We start from the raw sequence: 23,729 nt of genomic DNA, 5'->3' as shown, positions 1-23,729 counted from the left end.
AAATTTCAAAGCGGCGAACCGCGCATCGTTGCAAGGTGAAATACTTGTGATCGTGTTTGCCAAGAAATTCTTTTTAAAATTCATTTTAAAATAAACTCCGTTTCGGTAATACTCCTTTGTATTTTTATCGCGCAAAAATTCAATCTTCTTCAACACTGCTGTCGAAGAAGATAAAAAATATTACGACATCGATTATAATAATTTCGAAAGAAGTAACGGCGCGCGGAACGAACCGCGCATCGTTGCAAGGATACTTGTGACCATATTTGCGACGAAGGAATCCCATTTAAAATTAATTTCAACGTTCGAACAATCTTGCCTCGACGGGGCAAAAATTAAATTTTTCGATACCCCGGCGTCGAATAAATTTAGAAATACGATATCGATTGTAATAACCGAATCGAGATTCAATTGGAAGTTTCAAAGTAATGGGGAGAGGGGGGGGATAGAATGAACGGCGGGAATCACAGCGAGGAGAAATAACTTGTTTCGAGTTGAAACGTTGCTCACAGAAGGCTGTTGGAATTTTTTTTCAGATGGAAACGAAGGGGGAGAGAAAAAGTAATTGCAAAGTGGCGATGATTCCCTACTAACAGAGTGTGGAGAATTAACCGAGTTGTTGAAGTGAGAGCCGCATTAACGTGTTATTAACGTCATGTAACCGACATCGCGAAACTAAGAATCATGGAGAAGTTGTGCAGACCTGCCCGGAGTAATCCTCGACCCACCAAGGGTAAGTCGTTATTTTCGTTTCTTCTTTTACCAACCTGTCTTTTATCGCCTTGTTTATTTATCGATTAACCGCATGCGCTGTTCTCTCTTTTTCTTTTTTTTCCCCTCTCCACGGGAGGGGAGAAAGATCTCTTCGTTGAGCAGCGTAAGATCAATTACGAATAATAAATAAATCAAAGGGGTCAGACGCCGGAAATGGAGAATCGGATCCCCGAATCGAAACCACTTGGAGATGGAGAGGAAAGCTGGAATCGAATCGACTCAAGTTGGATCGAAACAAAATTGAATCGTATAATCCGATATGCCCGATCGAGGATAATCAACGGCCGGTGAAATCGAAGCTCTCCGCTTTATCGATCGATGGATGAAATCGAAACTGCATTCGCGAATTTCTTTTCTTTTTTGGAGCCACGCGTTTTCTCAATCGTTCCGCGAAAGAAATTAAAGGGGAGACGGACACTTGCGCGACACTTTCGGTTTCGATTCATTTCGAGAGAGAGAAGTAACACCGGCAACCGGTTGCGGACGAACGAACCACTTTCTTCGCTCGAGATTCTGTCGCATCGAGACCGTTCGTAGATATAATTTCATCTGGAAACCGCAATAAGGGAACGATAAACTTTCTCGGGAGGGGAGGGGTCTGTCCCAGATCGAGAGTTGGAATGATCTAAGAGCGATTCGCGAATAATCACGAGTCGAGTCGAGTCGATCGATGCACTCGATGATTTCTCGCTCGGTTCGGGGATCGTATTTCGTGTATGAAATAGGACGCAATTGGGACAACGTCGTCCGGTTCTGAACGAGGAAATATTGCGTCGTGGTAAAAACTGGTTAAATGGCGCGATAAATTAAAACTGGATTTCTCTGAAATTTTATTCCAGTCGCTTTTTAATGTTTGGGACAGGAAAATTAACTCGCGGATGATTTGAGAAATTTCTCTATAATTGATGCTATTATCTTGTATTTCGGGGGGCATCGAAACGATTTCCATATTTTTTAGAAATTTTCTTCAATTTTTCTTTCGAGATCGGAACAATCGGTGGAAAAAATCGATTCGCGAAATAGAAATTTTCTTTCTAAAGTTTCGAATTTGATTTTGATGGAAAAACTTAGCTCGTGGCGCGATTTAAGAAATTTTTCCACGAATCGATGTATTTTAAACTTTGAACAAAACGCGAGATGTAGATCAAAGCGATTAATATTTATTTATCGGCCGAGTAACGCTTCGATAATTTGGACGCACAATGGAGGCTGTAAATTCATTAATCAACACGATTTCGTTGGGTTTATCGCGATTTAATCGGATCCCTATTTCAACAACTTTACACGCGTATTCATCGATCGGCTGGACATTCCCCATCAATTTGCCCGGAAGGATGTTCTCGAGAGGCCTCGTGTCGCGCGTGGAAATCAAGGAATCCGTTAAAAGGAATTCCATTCGCGTGGATGTTTAAATCCAGCGTTCGTCCCCGATAATTTACCTTCATCCCGATACAATTTCATTATCGATTTTATACAATTTCCCATCGTGTTAAAATTCTTGCCGTATCTCCACGAAAGCCGAATGGATTTTTGGAACGCGCCGACAATATATTCTAATGATCGCCGCTTCGTCATTACACCGTTCATTTTACAACCATGTATCGGCGATGTGCTGTTCATTGCCTCATCAACGATGCAACGATGACGCGGTGTTTGGAATATATTGCGGACGGTGGAAAATTTTCTTCGATCGTTATCGGACAATTTGTCCATTTTACACGAAAATATACGTGTATATTGATTCGACGAAAAAGTGGATTTCCTTTCTTTTCTTCGTTCAAACAAGATTCTCGCGAGGTTTGTTTTGCAGTTTCTTAAGCGCGTGGCTTTTCCATCCATTCCAATATTTTTTTCGCATTCCTGTTTGGTCGACGTTTCTTCTCTCACGTTCCAGCCGCGTGTTTGCACGTCTCCACGCTTTTCACCTCGTTCCTTCCTCGTTTCCTTCTCTCGTTCCTTTTCTTTTCCTTCCTCCTCTTTCCCTTCCCTCGCTTAACTCTAATGAGCGCACTTCCTTCGTCCAAATCGAATACTCGGCCAAGAGTTACGCTATCGGTTTATTCGTCTCGAGCCGGGGAAGGCGATGAAACGATGCTCTGCCAAAGTGGACGGAGAGGGAAATTTATGCAGATTCGTTGGTTACGAGCGTTTGCAATTTACATGCGACGCATGGCCCGTTAATGGCCTCGGATGGTTGTCGCGCGTGAAACTTTCATTAGGCGTCAAAGACGCGCGAAAAATCAGTTTTCTTTTTCTTTATCAGGCTTTATCAGCCTTATCCCCCTTAGGGTCGAACGCTCGAATCGCTGGAGAATAAAATAAAAGCGTGAATACGAAATCATGGGATTTTATATATAAAATTATGCGGGTCGAAATTCATTCTCGATTTTCAACGAAATTTTGCGGGATTAAAGTGAAAATTTTCAGCTCGAGTTTTTCGCCCCGATAAAGAAGTCGCGAAAAACGCGAGGGATCTCTCTTCTCTTTAATTTTTTCCAACACGTTACGTAACGCGGCGTTCGTTTTATTTTGCATTCAAGGTTGTCCAATGCCGCGTCATTACCAAGCTGTTTACCAATTGTTTACGCAAACGTATTCGCGTTAAAACTTGGAGAATAGATGCAATTAATGTAAACGCGCCATTAAAATAATAATAACGGTTAAGACACGCGATGCATTCGAATATATCTTTCCTCGAATAAATTCCTCCGATGTACAATAGATAAATTGTATAAATTAAACCATTGGTAAGAACGATTATATTTTTTCTTTCTCTTCAAGTTTCGTCAAATTCAATCGATTTCGATTCATATTCGATCGAATCGCACCATCTTTCGAAGGAACACTTGGTTCAAGATTATAGAGTTCCCTGTAATCCAAGCGTCGTCGAGCGTCCACGTTGTTCAGTGACGTATTCGCCGTGTCATTTTTCTCGCAAGAAAAATTCAAATTCGTAAACTGATATTCTCCCTGTTTCTAAAAATTAACCAACAACGTTCCGTCGAAAGGAGGGGAAACGCGGATGAACTTTGCTCCGATTAGATTAGTCTTAGATTGTTAAATCTTGGCGCGGAAATCGATCGAAAACGTGGACGATGGAGCGTCCGACGAATCTTCGAGGAGGCTGGATGTAAATTTTGGAAAAGGATTGGATCGCACGCGAACGGGTTTCAGTGGACGATGGGACGAAAAGGAAAAGCGAACGGATTTTCCATGAAGTGTGGAGGAGAGGGCTTTCGTCGCGTGCCTCCCTCTTTATTTCGATCGCGACGAAGGTAACCGGCTCGCGGCTGGCATTTTAAACCGCGATCGGCACGAGGCTTGATATATACCCGCCTTGCATAATCCACGATGCACGTGCCTGTGCATAAGAACGCATAATTTTCCACGCAGAATGCATCCAACCTTCGAGCCTTGTCGCTCGGCGACGACCGTTTGCCTCAATGGCGCTCGTTGTTTTCGCCAATGCGCTTATCATCGCCACAGCTGCGCCTTCCATCATCTTCGCCGCACGCGTCCTCGCTCTTCTTTCTCTCTCTCCTTCTCTCTCTCCTCGTACTCGTAGTTTCTCGTCGCTTTGCATTAACGTTCGCGCCTAGAAGTGGAAAAGAAAGGAAGAGAAGAAAAAAGGAACACATTTTTCACGGATGGAGATAGATAAAAAGGTCAACTTGTTTCTATTTTCTCCCTCTTTTTCCCCTTTTTCTAATTGGAACGGATATATATGTGCATATTTTTTTCCCCGTTGTTTATCCGTGCATTTCTTATCTGATAGTTTTCATATATATTGACCTTTTATATATCGATAGTTGAAGGTCGACCAAGATGGAGAAATATATTTATATGTATATATCTTTATAGACTTTATTTTTCTCAACGTGAAAAATATTCAATAATTAATCGTCTACGTCGTTTCATCGAGTAAAAGAAATAATTGGAGGTAATTTTTGAAATTGCCACGAAACTGTGTACGATTCTACGATGCATCGAGTAGAATTACCTCGTACTATTATGCATGTGGAACACGAATACATTAAAGTTGCAAGATAATGAATATAGATCGGCGTGGAACGCGGGAAAGTCACGCATGAGGGGATAATTCGAATGATCACATCGAGTTCCAACTCGTAACAAGCCTTCGAAATAAATCGTCGTTTCTCCTCCAGATTTTCACATTTCCGCCCCGGCCAAGGAAAAACACTCTTCTCGGATCTTCCTCAAAATTTCCTTTGTGTAATTATTTTATTTCGCGGGAATAAGAATTTTCCAGAGCTTTATCGATCAATCTAATTCAACCGAGCTGGAATCTTTGCTTCTGCTCGTTCGTCGGCCATTACTCCCCTCTTTTCGATCGAGTCACGCTTTATGACCATCAGCTATCCACCGAGTTTGACTTTTCTCGGGGATTCAAGGATGCAGAGCCGAGAGATTTGCGTATTCCCGGTCTATTTGTTACGTGGTCACGTACCTTGTAATCGCTTCTCCTTCCTCCTCCACCGACCGAGGATCGGAGCGTCCAATTCCAGTGCAAGTTCTTTTTTTCTTTCTTTCCTCTTTCCTCTTTTTACGCGAATAGAGACAAGGACAACTTTTTCTCGATCCTTTACGCGGGAGGGGATATATGTCTTCTTTTACGAAGAATGGATGGACCGGTTATGGATTATGAAAACGGAGTGCTTTCGACGTTTCGAACGATACTCGATGCGAGGAAAACAAATCTCTTCCGGCGTTTGCGGAACTTTTCGACCGAGGAAGCGTCGAAAATATCGGTATTTTGAAAACGTGTTTCGACTCGAAGAACGACTGGTTTAAATAAAATTATTAAATCGACTGCGATGCGAGCGGAGGGACAACACGGGTTTGGAGAAGAAGGAAAGAAATCGTAGGGATTGGTTTCGAATTCGTCGGGAGGATGGATTTCAAGAAAGAAAGGGGGAAGAAAAAATTAGGAGCAAGATTGGAAATGGAATAAGGAAAGGAAAGTTTGAAAATTGGGGATTGTTAACCGTCGAGTCGATGTTGGAACTGTTCCGTTTCGGTTCCGTGATCCGCAAATTTGCACCTCGATCCGGTTATTTCCCGCGGGCGGGCCAAAGTCATCACCCTCTTCCTCCTTGTTTGGGAAAAGAGAGCTCGTTGGTGTTGGTGGTGGACGTCGTCGCCACCCCTTCGGCTTTTGTTGTTTCGCGGCGCACAAGGGGGAATTCTATCAGCCGTGGCGGAAAGCCTGCGACTGGAAAGATCCGAAAGATCCTCCTGGAATTTAACCCAGATGCTGTTTTTCCTTCCCTCGCTTCCTCGCTTCCATTTCAATGAGATCCCGTGTCCCGATGGGATTGTATCGCGCCTTTTTTTCCTCTCTCTCTCTTTCCCGCCCCTCGCGACACTCTTAAGGGATTAGTACGCGCCTTCACAAGCCCCTTCTCACGCCCCTTTGAATCAGAATCTTCTCGTGGAAGAAAAAAGGAGAAAGAAAAAGAAAAATCCTCCCTTTTCTCGCATCGCTTCTCCTTCGATGATTCGTTTCCTTCCTTCCTTCCTTCCTTCCTTTCGTCCCCTTGTTTTCGAGACACGACGAGAACTTTGAAACGCGCGAAAGGGCGCATTCTTCTCCATGCAAAACGTTTCAATACTCGCGATCCGTGAATCGAAATATTCTTTGGAGTACTTTGGAGCGAGTGAAGGGGTGACGAGCGAGGATGAGTCGATCGCGAGGAAGGATTATTATGCAACGGACTCGTAATTGCGAACTTTGGAAAGGAGCCAAGCCTGTTTCGCGAGATGAACCAACTTTGAACGCGTGGGGAAAGGTAGTAAGTGTCGAAAAGAAATTCTCGAAACGCGGAGAAAACTCTGTTCGTTCCTCTCTTGAATCGATGATTTCAAGTAATTTTTATTACGAATATTCTCCTGAGTGATTTTTCAAGATCGATAAACACCAAGAAGAAAAGATTTCTCTCTCGATCCCTTTCATTCCCAAACCTCAAGTCTCAAGATCGTGAAAAACGAGGAAGAGTGGACGATGAAAGATTTTAACTGACGCATGCAAGGAGAACCATCGATACTTCGACGAGTGTAAATAAGAGACGTGGGATTATTTACATTGCTGGATCGCGGGAGAGGCACGCGGCCAGAATGGAGGAGAGATAATAATAATAATGATAATAAACTCGATCCTTACATATATATATATAAAGAGAGAGAGTGTTCCGTAAAAGGCAGGGCGGTAACCGAGACCGGGTTTTCCATTCCACGCGTTTGGTTCTTCGTTTTTGTCAATTTCTCGTAGTCACGCGGGGAATTGTGAACGCGTCGAATAATAAATTCCCTCCCTCGGAATCGTCTCGTTTCGCGTTTCCCGCGGCGGTTTTGCGATGCGGTTTTTATCAAGGAAAACCGAGTTATTTACGCGCGCGTGCACCGTCGACCACTCCCTCCGCCTCCCCTCCGTTCGTTTTAAAAGATGGAGCGGACCAGAGCCGTGTCGATCTTCCGATCTAAACCGGCCACTCGATCGAGGAAAGTGAAAATGTTACGAAAAGTCGAGAACTAGTTCCTCTAGATCGGAATTCCTCTGAATCTCTCCCGAATTTGGATTTTTAGAAGCGTGATTGTCGTAATTGTCGCGTGGGTGGTCGAGGAGATGATGAGTCTCGAAGGATGATTTGAGTTGAGAATTTATTATTATTATCGTGGATGCGTGCGTGGTGGAATTGATGGCATTACGGATTTGACGAATGGGAGAAACGTGGGGTAGTAACGGTGCTGTCACGACGTCTTAATACGTACTGCTAGTATAGAAATACGCGTTACGTTGGATACTAAAAGTTCGTAGTGACGCGTTTTATAATATTACCTTGTACCTTGTACGTTTTATGGTATCGAGTTTCTGCAGCGCTATTCCTCGCGCTTTGTAATCACTACTCTGTCCAGTACGGTACTAAGTTTTGTAATATTGCTTCGAAAAAAGAAGGAGAGATTTATCTTGCTGCGGATGACGGGAAACGATAATTTAATAGAAATGGAGGGAGTTTGCGCGAAAAGCGTTAGATCCCGGAAAATTTGACGATAATGTTCGATAATTCCTGCCGAATGAATTGAAAAAGTTGAAAAATCCGAGTTGGAGGAATCGAGTTTACACTCGAGCGAATTTCAAGTTTTATCATCTCGCAAGCGACACAGGCTCGTCTTTATTTTAACTTATCGAAGCGAATTTTCGAAGAAACGCGAAGCTTGTTCCACGAGATCTTAATTATCGAACGTATCCTTCTTCGAACTCTTCATTTCGCTTGGCGAAATCAAATCTAAAATAAATAAAGTTCCATTCCCCCTAGATAATCCCCTAGATTCGAGGAATTAATCATCGCGGACAATCGATATTCCCCGAATCTTCGAATCTCGAGACAGAGAGAGGGACTTACTCGTCTCTTTACGATTCCCCTTGGAGTTTTCGAGAGGGAAGAATCTCACCGTGGCCTTGGCGCGAAGCCTCTCTCGTTTCTCAATTACATTCCTCCAGTTGGAGATGGAATTAAGCGGGGAAAATTTGTGTCTGTTTCCACGAGCGCGAAAGAAGCCCCCTATCTCTGCGGAGCAGCACGTTCCAAGCTGCAATTTAGGACTCTCGCCGTTTTAATCGTCTTCTCATTCTCACTATCTGTGTCCCCACCCCTCCCCCGTGTCGCGACAAATTTTTCCAATATTATCCACTTCGTCCATGCCAACTTGTCTAAAAGAAGCTCGTCCAATTTCGGGATGCTTTACACGGTTGACCCTCCGTCGCGTGAATTTTGGTGACGAGTTGGAAAAAGAAATACGCGTGACTGTTTAGCCTACTTAAAAATGAGCGTGCAAATGAAATACGCATAGCTTTGAAATTGGAGTCTCGATTGGGAATAGAGGGTATGTGCACACTTTTGTGGAATTAGCGTACGTTCCGGGAATGGAAGATAGATATGTTTCCCCTCCTCCTTGTTTCGACGGAAATTTAGTCATTCTTTAATCTACGGCTATCGCGGTGGCCCCCGTCTTTCGACCTCTCGAGTTTTATTAGTAGTAAGAGATATTTCCCTCCTCCGCTTCTATATATATATATATATATTTGGTTGGAAAGAAGATATATTTGGTTCTCGAAGACTATTTTAAAACTCAAACTTTATCAATCGAAACGAAAACCATTGCGATCGATGCACTTTTGGCAACGAGAAAGTACATCCTCGAACAGGAAAATTGTTCGAATCTGCTTCTCGTTATGCTTCCAATACTGAGAAATCAGAAAAAGTGATTCGAAATTAAAATTAATAACACCATCTTAATCGAAGATAGTGAAAATAACAAAAGAAACGTAAGAAATTTCTTTCCAATCCAATATTTTTTTGAGCATCTTCGAATATATAAATTTTTAATCGTAGTAATCGTGGTCTCAATTATATTAATTGTACAGTTTATATTAATATTTGCGATTGGACTTGTTTTATATATCCGAGTTTCCGAGATAAAAAGGGCGCGTAATCAGGGCACGCTGATGTTGCTAAACTAATTCGATGCAACGCGAGATGTTGAGATTTCACGGCGGTACTCTCGATTCTCGGGCAATCAACGGATGAACGCAGCCGAGCCTCTGTTTAATAAGTGGCTGTCGAGTAATTGTATCATTGCTTCCTGTCATTAATTCGATTGTGCAAGGGCAGACTTCGCAGCGAGTTTCCGCCGAACTCGAATTAAGTGTCGCTCCAACGAGTTTCTTTATCGTGAAACTCTCTCTCTCTCTCTCTCTTTCAATTTTCAACTCGCGTATCACGCTCACCTCGAATTGAAAATATTTAAAAATCTCGAGAGAAGATACATTCCTTTATTTTTAAAAATCTTCCGCGAGGAAAAGTTAGTTTAACGTTGCGAATCGCGGCGATTTTATATTTCTTTTTCTTTTTTCCTTTTCTCAAATTCACACAGTGGAACTTTGAAATTTCGTAAACGTAGCGATTAGTCCGACTCTGACTGAGCTCTTATCGTTTTTCCGATGATAATATGGTTAAAAATATCCGTATCTACGTGGCACGGAATAAGCGAAAAGTTGATTCATCGAGCGGCGGTTGAACGGTATGTAATCACGCTTATTATCGTGCAAGATTATTCGGAGAGAAACGTCACATCTTTTTTTTTATACGATCATCCTTCCATTTCGATCGAAAAATACAGAAAAAATGTAAAAAATTGTCGATCGATCCCCCGAAAAGAGCCGTTCAATGTCCATTTCAGCCTCTTTTAAATCCGAGTGAAGAGAAAAACGCGATAGGGCTCTCGAGATATGTCGAATATCAAGGAGACTTGACCAACACCTAGCCTCCTTATTCGAGGGTCTACGTAATCGTGGAACAAAGTTGAATCTCCCGATACTGTCTCGCGGCTCCTGATCAGGAGAGGGGGGCCGAGTGGAAAATCCTCTCTGCCCGTTATTATCGAGCGGAAGGCGCAATCCCGCGAGGCCTTGAATTATACCGAATCGATGATACGGTTAAAAAGCAATATTCATCGCCCCAGCGGAGGAGTTTGGCCAAGGACGGGCTCCGAAATTGCTCTAAATACGTAACGATCTGTCTGGGATTATCTGGAATTATCCGTGGGAAGTGGTTGGAAAGCGTTGCGCGACGTCGTCGTCGGGTGCAATCGGGGACCGATCAAATGGCCCACGCACGCTCCTCTCGCGAGGAAAGGGCAGAGTTACGATCGTTGCCGCCTGTTTCGAGAAATTCAATTTTCAGAAGGCTGAAAATTTTATTTTGCGTTCGAGTGATGATAATTGATACAAGCGGGATAGCTGTATCGAGATAATTTCCAATCTTGGCGAGTGAAAATAACGATTTTTACGAAAATTGTAGCTCTTATTGCAATAGCGCGTGACGAAGCGTGTCGAGAAAGTGAAGATAGCATCCGAAGCGAAGATAAGCGGTCCTCTCTTGTTTCCATCAGTAATTTTTCCGGCGACTGAAAGTGTGTTTAAAGAATTTATTATTTTCGAACATTTGTCGGTGGATAATTTCATAAAAAAAAAAGAAATAAATAAATAAAAGAATAAGTAAAATACGTGCGTTTGACGAGAGCTAGGGATCGATGGAGACTATTCGCTTTATTTAGCGCGTAGATAAAGTGTAGGCAGAGGCGAGAGAGAAAGAAAGAGAGAGATGGTAAACGGTGGATGCACTTTGAACCGATGAAAAGTTGGGAGTGAAAAGCGAAGCAACAGTTGATGCCTCGTTTAATTAGTTTCTCTTTCCGCGTTCGAGCTCCCACGTGACTCCCTATTCCACGCTTCCAACCGTGGAACCATGTTTTTCGTTCCAGCTAATACGCGTTCGCCATTTGTATTTTCAACAAATTTTTCTTCGACCGTACAGTCGACTATATATATATATATGTATTGATACGCTTTCAAAACGTTAACGTTTAGCAAGCGAGTAGTGGTTTGGAGTGGACTATGACTCGAAAAATTGGCGGGTGATTACACGGGTGGAATTCGAGCGTGGTTTGGCACTTGGTTGCGTCACTTGCGTCAGAACGATCATGCACGAGGAACAATTTTAGACGAAGTGATATTTACCCGGTTTAAAATCCAACCGAAACTTGCGTCAATGAGCGCTCGCGTTACTTCGCTCCACTTTTCCTCCCCATTTATTCTCGAAATTCGATTCAATCCGAGCGAAAAGTAAATAAAATATTTTCTTTCCCTCCCTCCATTTCTCTAACTTCCTTTCGTTGACAAGAATCTCCTCGATCATTCCGCGCGATATCGCTCGAGGATCTTCGTTCGTTCGTTGAAAAGCGCGTTCAAAACACACGATCGAATCGACTATATGTTCGATCGATCGGTAAATTAATCGTTTACGAGTTTGTGAGTAAATTTATGAGTAAAGCGCGAATGGAAAATCGGTAATAGTAGTATTTAGAACCGGGAGGATACACCGTTTATTATAGCAGTGGGTTAAAATTAAATCGGGGAAAACGGAACGTACAGAGGAAGGGAAAAAAGCGCGATGTTTGTTGTGCGTATGCGTGCGCTCAGGTTTCCCCCTCCTCCTTTCTTCTTTTTTTTCTCGTTCAATTCTCGATCATCCACTCTCGTTTTTTTATTGAATTACGCTCTCGTCGAAGTTTGAAGTGGCGGTGGTGGAAGTAGTAGTGTGGCCAGCAGCGGGAACGCGATGCTGTTCCGTGCAAAATATCGCGTGACGCGCCGCTAGTATTGTATTATGTAATTTCGGCTTAATATTAGGCTTCGATGAATAGCATACGTTTAACATTCCGTGTATCCATACCCCGTAAGTAATTTTAAAATACCTCCATAGCGATGTTTATTAACGCTATATTTAACAATGCAACGAGTATTGGGTGGCACAGATACTGTACTTTACAGTAATCACGTTGCCTAATACTATAGTACGATGCACTGGTATACTGCATTAGTGGTGCATGGTGCCATTAGCTCGATTAATATTACACATTACACGCTATATATATATATATTCCATATATACGTGCTTTCGATAATCGTGCATCGATATTTTCATAAAATTCTAAGAGCCTCTTTAAAACATTTTCCACTTCTAAATAGTAGTCACGTGTCTATCTTTCGTTGTACGTTTCTCTACGTTCTCCTCCTCTTATTCTCTCGTCTTTTCGGTTTTTCTTTTCAGATGTCTCACACTCGATTTCGAAAAATCGTAATCATACTTTTGTTTTCATCATCTTTTCGATTCTTATATTGTTGTTTGCTTGTTTTTAAGCTGTTGAACAAGTCGAGGCGCGTGAAAACTCGTGCCCGCCTTTCCTGTGTCACGGACGGATTTACGTTTCTCGGCTCCCGGGGAAAAAACGACGCGTCGATAAATGAGGCGTGCCTCGCCGCGACCAAGCGTTATTCCGGAAACACGGGCACAAAACACAGCGGTGGAGTGTAGTGGCCTCCTTTTGTCCTCGAACTTGCGACGCTACTCGAAAATCATTGAGAAAAACCTCATCGAGAATCGAGGTGGCGAGTTTTAAAAATCGCAAGGAGAGATTTCCCTTTCTGTTTTTCTCGCGAAAAAGTTGCATCACTCGGAGAAATGGAATTAAATGAACGGGGTGAAACGTATACACCCGTTTTGAACGGTATAATTATGACAAGAATACAAGAGATAATGTTGTAATGGAAATATATAAGAAACGCGACGAAGGAGAATGAGGCGAAAAAATATCGTATTATAACTCATTTGAAAAATTGAGATGAAAAATCCAAGTATTTTTCTTCCTTTCGCAATCCCTTTGCTCTTAATTTAACTCGCTATAATCGTTATATTTCGTATCGAAAATAATTCTACCGAAAAATCAAACGGTAGAATATGCGAGTGTCGGATTATTTAAGCAAATATTTTCGTGCACCGACAATTCGATACGATGAAAATCAAATACATAGAACAGAAGGAGAGCCACTTTTTGAACAAGTTTTCTTTCTCATTCCTTGCATTCTCTCGTCAATCCATAGATCGTTCGCCATATAACGATCGAGGTCCCTTCGATCCGTTTAATTAATGACTTTCCTCGAAAAGTGAGGAGAAAATCGGAAGCGATTTCAAGATAGACGGAAGCTAGGCACGAAGGAATTGCTCGAATTAACGAGCTAACTCGCTGTTTACCGCGAAACTTGTCCACGATGTGGAAATCTCTCGTTAATTACAGGTGTCGGGGAAGAAGACTTGGATGGTCGTCGCCTCCTCGAGAAACGTTTATCCCGCCGTGTATCGCGTGCGAAGAAAAGCACGCCTCTTTTTCCCCTCCCAATAATAAATATTTATAAGAACCGTTTTCTTCTCTCTCTCTCGAGTGAGCGAGGTTGTTTATCTTTTAGGTCGATTGTTCAATCTCCATAGTTTTCTCGAAAGAAAGGATCAGGATTCTTTAGGGGAAGAGAAGTACGCGTTTTATTTATCTATTTTTCTTTTTCTTAATCCTTAACGAACGAAATAGTTTTCGATCCAAGGAAAGAAACGTTTCACGAGTATTTCCTACAATTCATATTCTCTCGGTTATTCTAATCAAAATATTCGGTTTCCAACGATCATCTTTCTCCCACCACCTCGAAATTCTATTTTCGACCGGCAATCGCTCTTACTCCGATCCGTATGTAACACGTATATGAATATATATATGTATACATTTTCGATACGATTTTCTTGAAAATTTTCGAAATTTCATCTTGCGATCGGAAATCACGATTAAACCACGTATTGGAAATTGGATGGAATAAATTAGAATAGATCTGGTTGAGACGAAAGTTTGTCGGAATATACGGAGAATATACAGGAGGAGGAGAGGGGATCGGTTAATAGAGCAGTAGTGGACGTGGTGCGTTGTGATCAACCTCTCCCAGGTTTCGTTTCGTTTCGCGATTGAATTGTGATAGAACATCCGCTCGGGATAATTTGATACATTGCCGGGCGCATTAACAATCATAAACATTGCGCGTTAACGGCCGTTTAATTAATGGAGCTGGAGAGGATATAATGACGTTCCCTTCGATCGAGTTACCCCGCACGTTAGAAATGTTTTCTTCCTCGATGAATAATGGTCGGCTTTATTGTTCTCCTCCCCCCCCGTTGCTCCAATTTGCATTTCGCCCTATTTTCTCATTATCTCGATCGTAAATGCGAATTTTATGGAATTCTCGATGAACGAAACGGGCTCGATGTTGTTATCGAAACGATTCCTTGTCCGATCCGGGCAAACATTCGGGATTCAAATTATTGTCATTAACGCCGTTATTACGTCGTTTTTGAAAATAAAAATAAAAATCGAAACAAACTTCCTCTCTCTCGCTCTCTCTCTCTGTTTCAACGCGGAAAATATATTCCTTCCAGAGTGGTTGATCGATTGTTTCTCAACGATTGAAAAAAATTAATTGCTATTTTAAACGATTCAATTTTCGGTAATATTCCAGAAATTGGACGCGAGGAGATAGATTCACAGAGAATGAAATCGGGAAAAGTTCAAAGATTCAGGAAAGGACGGAAAGATTCGAAGAACTGGAATTCGAAGGATGCAAGAAAAATCGAAAAAGCTTGGATTTTGAACGATCGACAATTGTCGATTATATCCTGGAAATCGGGGATCCAAAAATTCAAAGATTCAAAAAAGGATCGAAGGAATTAGACTTGCAAAGATGCGGAAAGTTTTAGATTGCGGGGGGGTTTCATCGAAGGATTAGACAACGATATAGGAGAGCTTAAAAAATTTGAGAGAGAGGGGAGGGGAGAAAAACGGTGGCTAAAAGCGTTAAAATCGGTTTTTATGGGAGGTATTTTTGTTGGCGTGGGCGACTTTTCACCGCCCCGTCGGTTTCTCCGACGTTATTTATATTTATTGGACATTTACGAGCGGTCGGTGTGCACGAGCGCCACGGCCGATTTCGAGATCACGTCACAAACGTTCTCATTTTCCAACGGTGTACTTGTCAACCCGCTATTAGCGTGTCGGCTATTCTTGGCACCGGTCCTCCCGTCCCCGTCCCAAAATAATTCTCAACACGATGCGGAAAGCCACGCAACGCGCATCGAAACACCGATCATCGTGTTCTAGGCTGGCATTCGAACTTGATACCATCGAGAAACGCCTCTCCCTAAATTTTCTCTCGCCTGTGTCACGATGGACATTCGTGCGCGCTTGCCAGCCAATTTGATTTTGCACACCTAAGGAAACGTGTAATTCAATCCTTTCCGATACGCTTCCTATTCTCCTCCCCCCTCCCCTCGCCCCATCTCGTTTTTTATCGTATATTTATCGCAGCGATGCCAGAGCGGAACGCGCGAGTAAAAATGTTTTTATCGTAGACCGCGGATGTTTATTCATTATTCATGCAAACATTAAATCTATGCAAAGATCACGCCATATGTAAAAAAAAAAAAAAAAAAAAAACACGAAATATGCTCAACGCGCCGATTGTGCGATGATCGATGAAGAAGCAAGCCAAGCCTACGCTTAATTTTTCAATTATCGGCCTCGCAATAATTTTATTTTGCGTAAAAAACTCAACCGACCTCTGATTACGCTTTCAAAATCAAAGATCTTGCTCAAGGTTATAATGTTTATATATGGATCGTAAGAAAACAACGTTATCATCCGCGACTCGAGAAGAATATGATTGATATTTGCTTGCTTACAACGTTTCCGAGATCCTTTCGTTCGATATAACTCGAAGGAATATATCCCGGGGGTGTATTTCGTCGATTCGACAGTAAATTGATAATAAATTAATAATAAATTGATTATAATTGCGGGGAATATTTCGAGTTCACGTGTTCCCATGAAATTTTCCGCGACGTGTATTGGAAATATTTCGACGTTTCGGCGGATATTATATTTTTCGAATCGCGTTTTCCTTTTTCCCTTTCCTTTTCTTTTTCCGCCGCGGTTTATTTCGCCGCGCGAGTTTTAATCGAAATTGCGCGGATCTAACTTGGTAATCGAATCGTAAAATATTCCCGGTACACGGTATGTTAGCCGGGAGACGAGAGGGTTTGTAATTGAATCGGCAACAAATCCGGGCGCGGAATCCTGCCCCGCGGCTTTGAATGAACCGAGTCGCTAATTTAGCAAAATCAGATAATCAAATTGAAATCGCGGCTCGATAAGATTACATCCAATTAGCGGGGGGAGGGGAGAGGGCTTAATCAAATGGAGATCCCGGCTGGATAACGTTTAACTACCGAAACTACCGTCTTTCCGGGAGGGGAGGGGTAGGAAGAGTTGTAAGGACCTGCGAAAACGGATGTGGATGACGTTTAATCAAAAATTTCGCGACCGAGACGAGTCGTGAGCGCCGTGCAAATTTGCCGGAGCGCAAAATTGTATTTGCAATTGTGCCCAACAAAAACGTAACTTTGCAACAGTTTTCCCCGGCCAACTTTCATCTCGCCCCTTTTCCTCCGCGTTTAATTTCCACGTTTCTCCTCTCTGTGATCCACAACGTATCTTTTACGCCTCCCCTCTTTTCCTTTTTTCCATCCGGCGATACAAATAATTAACGTGGCGCAGCTCTTTTCGAAGGTTGATTCGATTTCGGCGCGTGATTCCTTTTTAACGCGGTCGATGTCGTTTACCACCACGTCGTCTCATCAAGGACAGGCGATCGAGACTCGTCTGTCCGATATAAAACGATATAAAAATAATGTTTACAAATAAAGGTTGAGAAGTAAAGAGAAGAAGAAATCTGAGAGAAGAGATCGAAATACGATTATTGTATAAAAGTCGCGTGAATTTAAGAATCGTATTTTTGTACATTGATATTTATGGTGGGAAAGAATTCGCGGATATTTTAAAGGGATAAAGTTAAAAAGGGATAAAAGAATTTTTATTGTAATTTTGTAATTAAAATCGATAAGATTATTATTTGCAATATTTCACTGAGGATGAAATATTGTTCAATTAATAACAATAAGCGAGATAGTAACCGTAACGACGCAATTCCACAGTCTAATCACATCCATATACACGCGCATCCATCGTGCGAAAATACGTCGCGCGCGATCTCCAACTCGTCGTCACTCGTTGATAAGAACTCACGATCTGTGGTCATCGTCTTTTTTTCTCTTGCTCAAATAGGTTTTTCTTTTTCTTCTAACGGGTTAATATTCTTTGGTCGAAAAAAATCCAATTTCATCTCAAACTCTACCTAATGATTTTTCCAACTCGACGCTAAATATGAAAATTTTATATCGATATATGTCGAGCAAAGAGAAAGCATTTAAAAATTAATGAAAAATTTATTTACGAGGGAAAAAAAGAAAGAAAAGTAAGTTTGAACGTAAAATAAAATTAATTGACTCTAAGTTAAACTTTAATTTAAAAACCTCGGACGATTCCTTCATCAAAGCATCATACGATGGAAAATAAGAAAAGAAAAATTATTGCTTCGATTTCGAAATCTGTCTATCACGAAGAAATATCTTCTTGCACGATAAAAATTTCGAACGATGTCGTAATACGAAAATTGAACAATTAAATCGTTCAAAAAAATTTATAAATGGAATGAAGTAATAAAAAACTTTCGTAATTATCAAAGAACGCGATCTGCAAAAGAAGATCTGGCCCAAAAATAAAATAAAACACGGAAAATGTGCTCACTGTACGTATGCAAATATCTATAAAGAATAGAATCGCTCGTGTCGATTCTGATTTTTCGTTCTACGACATGGAACAAAAATGCATGCGACTCGCCATTGGATGCAAAGATCATTACGATCGATCGCTGCTAGCGGCTTATTAGCAAGTCACAGGCTATTCTCGTGTAAGGATGTGGATCGTCTTGCCCTCTCGACGGAAACACCGACTTTTAGTGCGCCAAGATTTAAAGATTTAAAGAAAAAAGACTATTAATACGATACGATTTAAAATATAATCGGAATGGAAATGATTCTAATTATTCATTGAAGGATCAATAGAAGGTTTACGAAGCCAAGCATTGCGCGCTGAGATTAAAGTTGATATTAATGAGGGATGGAAAAAGAAATGAAGTCGTTTCGATATATTTACGTTATTTAGAAATGTATCTTTTACATTTCGAAATGTAACGTATTTAAAATAATTGCATTTCGTGGCTATTCGTGATATCGGTTTAGATAATTTTCAATAAATTATCGTTAAATGTTTGAAATTGCAATATATCAAAATCTTGTTAAATAAGTATGTATGTAATTGTAAAATATTAAAAGAGGAATTGTCCGAAACGTGTTAGAAAGGAAATTAAGTGTAGTTCATAGCTCATTGTTATCGTTTTCTAAAAATTAACGCTGCTAATGTAATCTTTATGATCTGATATTTGTAATAAATTCTCTCAAATACAATTAAATTTTAACGAAATTTTTCTAGTTTAATAATTTTAATCATATAATATGAAAGCGATGCCAATTACCAGATCTCACCAAGCGAGGAGGTGACTACGTCGAGATCCGTATATACGTACAAAGAATAAAATTTAAAAAAATTATTAAATTTAATTTAACATAAGAAAAAAATTTGAATAAATTTTGAATTTCAAAGAAGTTGAAAATAATTTAAAAATATGAAATGATAATTTAATTATACACGAGCAATACGTAAATAATTAAATTTACAAGTGAATAAGTGAGTAAATAAATCGATCGAAAAAAATAAATAACTAATTAATTAAAAAATAAATTAACAAAATAACTGATGATTCAATTCTTATAACGATACCCTGTGTCGTTTGACAATTATAATTAAAAAATAAGAGGATAAAAATTTATTTCAATATTGGAAAAAATTCAAATCCAATAATATAAAGAAATATTCCAGGAATAAGCTGATAATTGAATCGTTAGAACGATAGCCAACGTCTATTAACAAGTTATAAGTGAAAAATAAAAAAAAAAATAAAAAAAAAAAATTCATTTCAATATTGGAAAAAATTGAGGTCCAATAATATAAAGAAATATCGTAGAAGTAGGCTGATAATTCAATTGTTAAAACGATAGCCAATGTCCATTAACGGAATTAATAATTAAAAAATAAGAAGATAAAAATTTATTTCAATATTGGAAAAAGTTAAAGTTCGATAATATATAAAAATAGTAAAAGAAAATAATAAAAAAAAAAAATTATAATCGAATAGCCAATGTCCATATAAGATTATCTACATACCTATATATTATACTGTTAGAATAAAAGAATAATAGGCTAAAATGTTATAAAACCAAGTATCACGACCAAAAATTGCTATCTGTCTAACTAAAAATATTTCGATGCGTCTCGTGTAAGAGTTCAATAACGAATGATCCCAAGGTGAACGATCGAGATCGCTACCTCGTGAGTTTGTGGTCGTAGGTTATCCCCCCCTTCGAATATTACGAAAAATAAGTTTTCTGTCGTTATTTCTTAAATATTTAACAATTTTTTTTAATTTTCATCGTTAATTAATGCCTTTTATAACAATTTTTTTATAACGGAAAGTATATGAATAATTTGTACACATTTTTACACGCGAAAATTGCATTTATATTTCCATTGCATTAATTTTAAATATTAACATCAATTATAAATACGATTTCTCGAATAGAATAATAAGTTTTACACAAACGAAGTCGTTTGTAGTAGTGCTATTTTAATTTATGTACGTATATATATGCGTATACAAAATACGTATATATATCATTTATAATTTAAATTTCGCGACGAACAGAGACTTTTTTTTGGTATCTCCGTTGGACGTTGTTATTTTAATGGAAAGGGATCGTTATTTTTTAATGGAAAATGGATAATGACCATCTAAATTCTGTAAAAAAAAAAAAGAATATAATTTATAAGAGATTAATTTTTTTTTTATTTAACTTGTGATAGTAATATTAGACTATTTTTTCACGAGGTTCTTTTTATATATTTACGATCGATATGTCGAAGCAATTATTCAATTATTAATTTAGAAGTTTTCAGTGACGAAATCATTAAACGATCAAATTAAAAGGACATTTTCACTGGTCAATTTGGAATGTTTTTCTCCCTTAAAAATTATATTTTATATCCTTTTTTTTTAATCCCTGATAATCTTACTTTCTAAGTAATTCAATATTTCTCTTCGAACTCGCTTGTTTATTGTTTACAAATTTTTCACCTCTTTTTTTGCTACTTTTTAATATTCTATTTTTACGCCGCACTCTATCCCTTAAAAAAAAAAAAAGAACGTATTAATCGCAACAGAATATTATTAATTTTACGAAAGGTAGGGGAAAATATTCTAATTTTGAGAAATGGAGAATATTTCCTCGTTAATTCGCCATTCACGATTCATCCGCGATATATTCACTTAATTTCGCTTCATCCACTGATCGCGTTATCCTTTGATAAACCGGTTTAATTAATCCAATAAAAGTATTCTTCTCTTTGTGATACATTTGTCACATTATATATAATTTTAACACAGACGAGAATGGAATGTTAATTGTCATGATTAAAGCAATAACTGACCGACAAAGATATTTGATAAGGGGATGGCGGTGTCGTCGGTGTTGGTAATTAGCTGGAACCAAGAAGATTGCAACGGCCGTATTAACAACTTTTCTTTTTTAATATTTAAAATATAAATAACGTGTGTTTACACACTCACCGATAAAATAAATAATCCTACGAATATTTTATATTTAATTGATATTATAAATTTTAACGGAGAAATAAAATTTCGAACGATGGAAATTATTATTATTTTTAAAGTTTCACTTTCTTCAAGTTAGAAAATATAAAGAAAATTAAATCCCAATAAAATTTCCAATAAAACGATAGAAAATTTTCTCGTTTATCTCTGTCTCTCTCTTCGTAAATTCAAATTTTCATTTTGAGATTTGGAAAATTCTTCGCTTTATATACCGGTTAAAGTTTTCCTCCGTGGCCAAGTTATTCTGTGAAAAATTAAATTTCTCAAAGAGCTAAATAATAACGTTAATAAAATTTGAAACGATAGAAAAAAATTTTCAATCTCTCAAGTTTCTCCTTTGTTCGCAGGTTGTTATATACCTATCTATATATATATACCTAGAGAAAAAAAAAAAAAAAAAGAAAAGAAAAGAAAAGTAAATTTCACTTGGAAATACGACAGAAAATTCGCGCGCACCCTTTCAGTTTCAAGTTTGATTTATCCCCCTCCCCCTCCTCCCCGCCCCTCCCTCTCCCCCTTCCCCCGTTTTTTCCCCACCCCCCCAAGTTAAACTCATTTATATGATATCTTTGTACCAGTCGCGTCCCGGCGCATCTCTAATTACGTCTCTTTGAGAAATGTTAGTAGAGCGTAGGACCGGAGCGAAAAAGAGACGTGGATGGATCGTTAATTATGTCGTTAATTAGGTGCACCGAAGTCGCTCGGTCAGGATTAAAAGCTTGCGGCGATAATATGGATCCACGGTGGCGAATGAAGGCGGGCGCCGCGTCTAAGAAAATTGTGATTCATAAGCGTAAAAGATCGGGTTATTAATTAAGTTTATAATTAGAAAGGGAGCCGGAGGGCCAATGTAAACTCGGTTGGCACACGCGTGAGGACCGGCCGCCAATTAATTAGCGGGCTTAACGTTGCAGTGAGCTTTAAGGATGGATGCTGAATACCGTGTTTCGAAGAATCGCGAAAATGTTCCGAGTATCGAGAGTTTTTTTTTCTTTTCCTTCTTCTTTTTTTTTTTTTTTATTCTCTTTTTAGAAATCTAGCTAATTAAATCGAGCTCTATATATATATATATTTTAGAAACGAAATATCCGGAGAAATTGCTCCTTTAATTATCTATCTTTAATTAATCGATTTTGTTTCCATTTTATTTTGTCTATCACGGATTAATATTAATTCGTCGGGGAAACGATTAAATCTTCTCGATTCTCTGACATTAACTTGGATAATCGAATTAAAAGGAGAGAGAGCTAACCGTGGCAATTTTCAGAAAGTTTTCTAATTATTTCTTGGGTACAGCTTTGATCTTTTTTTTTTTTCTTTTTTTTTTTTTTTTTCTTTTTTTTCCCTCCCCTTCTTCGTATCGTGGTAATCGCGTTTAATAATTTAAACTGGGCTATAAGGGGATGCAATAAGGGGATGGAAAACGGAGGTGTTTTAACGCTTTTTAACGCGGCCATTCTTCCGCCGGTGTAAGATCTCATTTCGAAAGAACGGATTGCAATTAATTGAGGCTTTTAAGCGGCCTGTGTGTATAAAGAGAAAGCCGCGGAAAGGGGAAAAGGAAAAGGAAAAACGGGTCAAAGAAAAGCGAGAATCCCTGTTTAGAACGCGATCCCATTTTTACTCTTTATAAGCTTATTACAAAAAGATCGTGATCTCGCCTATTATTCTTTTTTTCTTTTTCTTTCTTTTTCTTTCTTTTTTTTTTTTTTTAATCTCCATCCCTTAACTTTCGCAAAATATGTCCCTGCTTATTATTCTATGAAATCCGATACGACATACGTTTAACTCTTTTTTGGTTGATCTTTCATCTCTCAACGAGTGAAATTTTTAAAAAACGCGACGCATTAGATTAGATTTTTTTCTTTTTTCCCTTTTTTTTTTTTGTTTTTCGTCTCGATTTCGTTCTCCTTTTGAACCAATTTGAATAAAATTATTAGAGGCGAAAATTAATTTTTAATTTTCTCTTGTACGAAATTCTCGAGGGGGTGAAAACGATGAAATTTCGAGCTAACTTTTGGACAAACTACGTTAAATTCGAATTACTTTTTATCGGAACCTGGAGTACAAAGGAATTTTATCCTGCATGAATTACAGGTGAAACGATGCACGTTTTATGACCGGCCTGAAACGTGATTTCCATTTTAACGACACCCTCTCCCCCCTCCCGTTCGTTCGTTTAGATGTTTCAATCAACGGGGAGAGGGGGGAGGAGGGGGTTCAATTATACGGGGAACGGAAGTTGGAACAAAAGGGGCCGATCAAAGAATGGCCGAAATCAAAAGAGCGATTAATTGTCGATGAGCGATGAGGAGGGGGAAAGTGGCGAAACAACGCGCTTGCAAAATTTATACAAAAACGATTCACTTTCTTCACTGATTCACTTCCGTCAATTACAATCAACGATTACAATCAACACGAAGGAATGAATTAAATAAAATTCAAGATAAGAAGAATTTTCATTCCTTCTCGTTCGATTTTCGACAAAGGCAACAAAGAGAATTCATTTTTTTCTTAATTGTTCCTTTCCATCACGTTCGAATGGATGATACTTAATGGTTGAACTCGCTTCGATAATTTATTGTTCAAAAACGCGACGATAATTGCAGATAACTTGTAGTGGAAAACATGGAGGTTATACGAATAATTACGAATAAATGTTATCCAAGCGTTTTAACGAGTAAAGAAATTTTTAACTTTTTCAACGGGTTAATGCATCCAACTCTCCAATCCAATCGTCATATCGACGATTTCGGTTTAT

The 23,729-nt window shown here is 39.2% G+C and overlaps 1 protein-coding gene across 8 annotated transcripts in view; it reads left to right on the top strand.

The window, feature by feature from the left end:
• The window catches only part of LOC107998746 (extracellular serine/threonine protein CG31145), a 101,389-nt gene that overhangs the window by 18,738 nt on the left and 58,922 nt on the right, over positions 1-23,729 (top strand). For 5 of the 8 annotated variants that reach the window (XM_062084612.1, XM_062084615.1, XM_062084614.1 and 2 more), the window contains exon 3: positions 537-733. The exons of the other annotated variants lie outside the window; for them this stretch is intronic. The gene's annotated coding sequence lies outside the window, so the exon portion shown is untranslated. The remainder of the gene's footprint in view (positions 1-536; positions 734-23,729) is intronic. 8 annotated transcript variants of the gene reach the window in all.

This window comes from Apis cerana, linkage group LG14 (assembly GCF_029169275.1).
Source record: "Apis cerana isolate GH-2021 linkage group LG14, AcerK_1.0, whole genome shotgun sequence".
In the NCBI taxonomy this organism is placed as follows: Eukaryota; Metazoa; Arthropoda; class Insecta; order Hymenoptera; family Apidae; genus Apis; species Apis cerana.
This window is presented reverse-complemented; position numbering and strand designations above follow the sequence as displayed.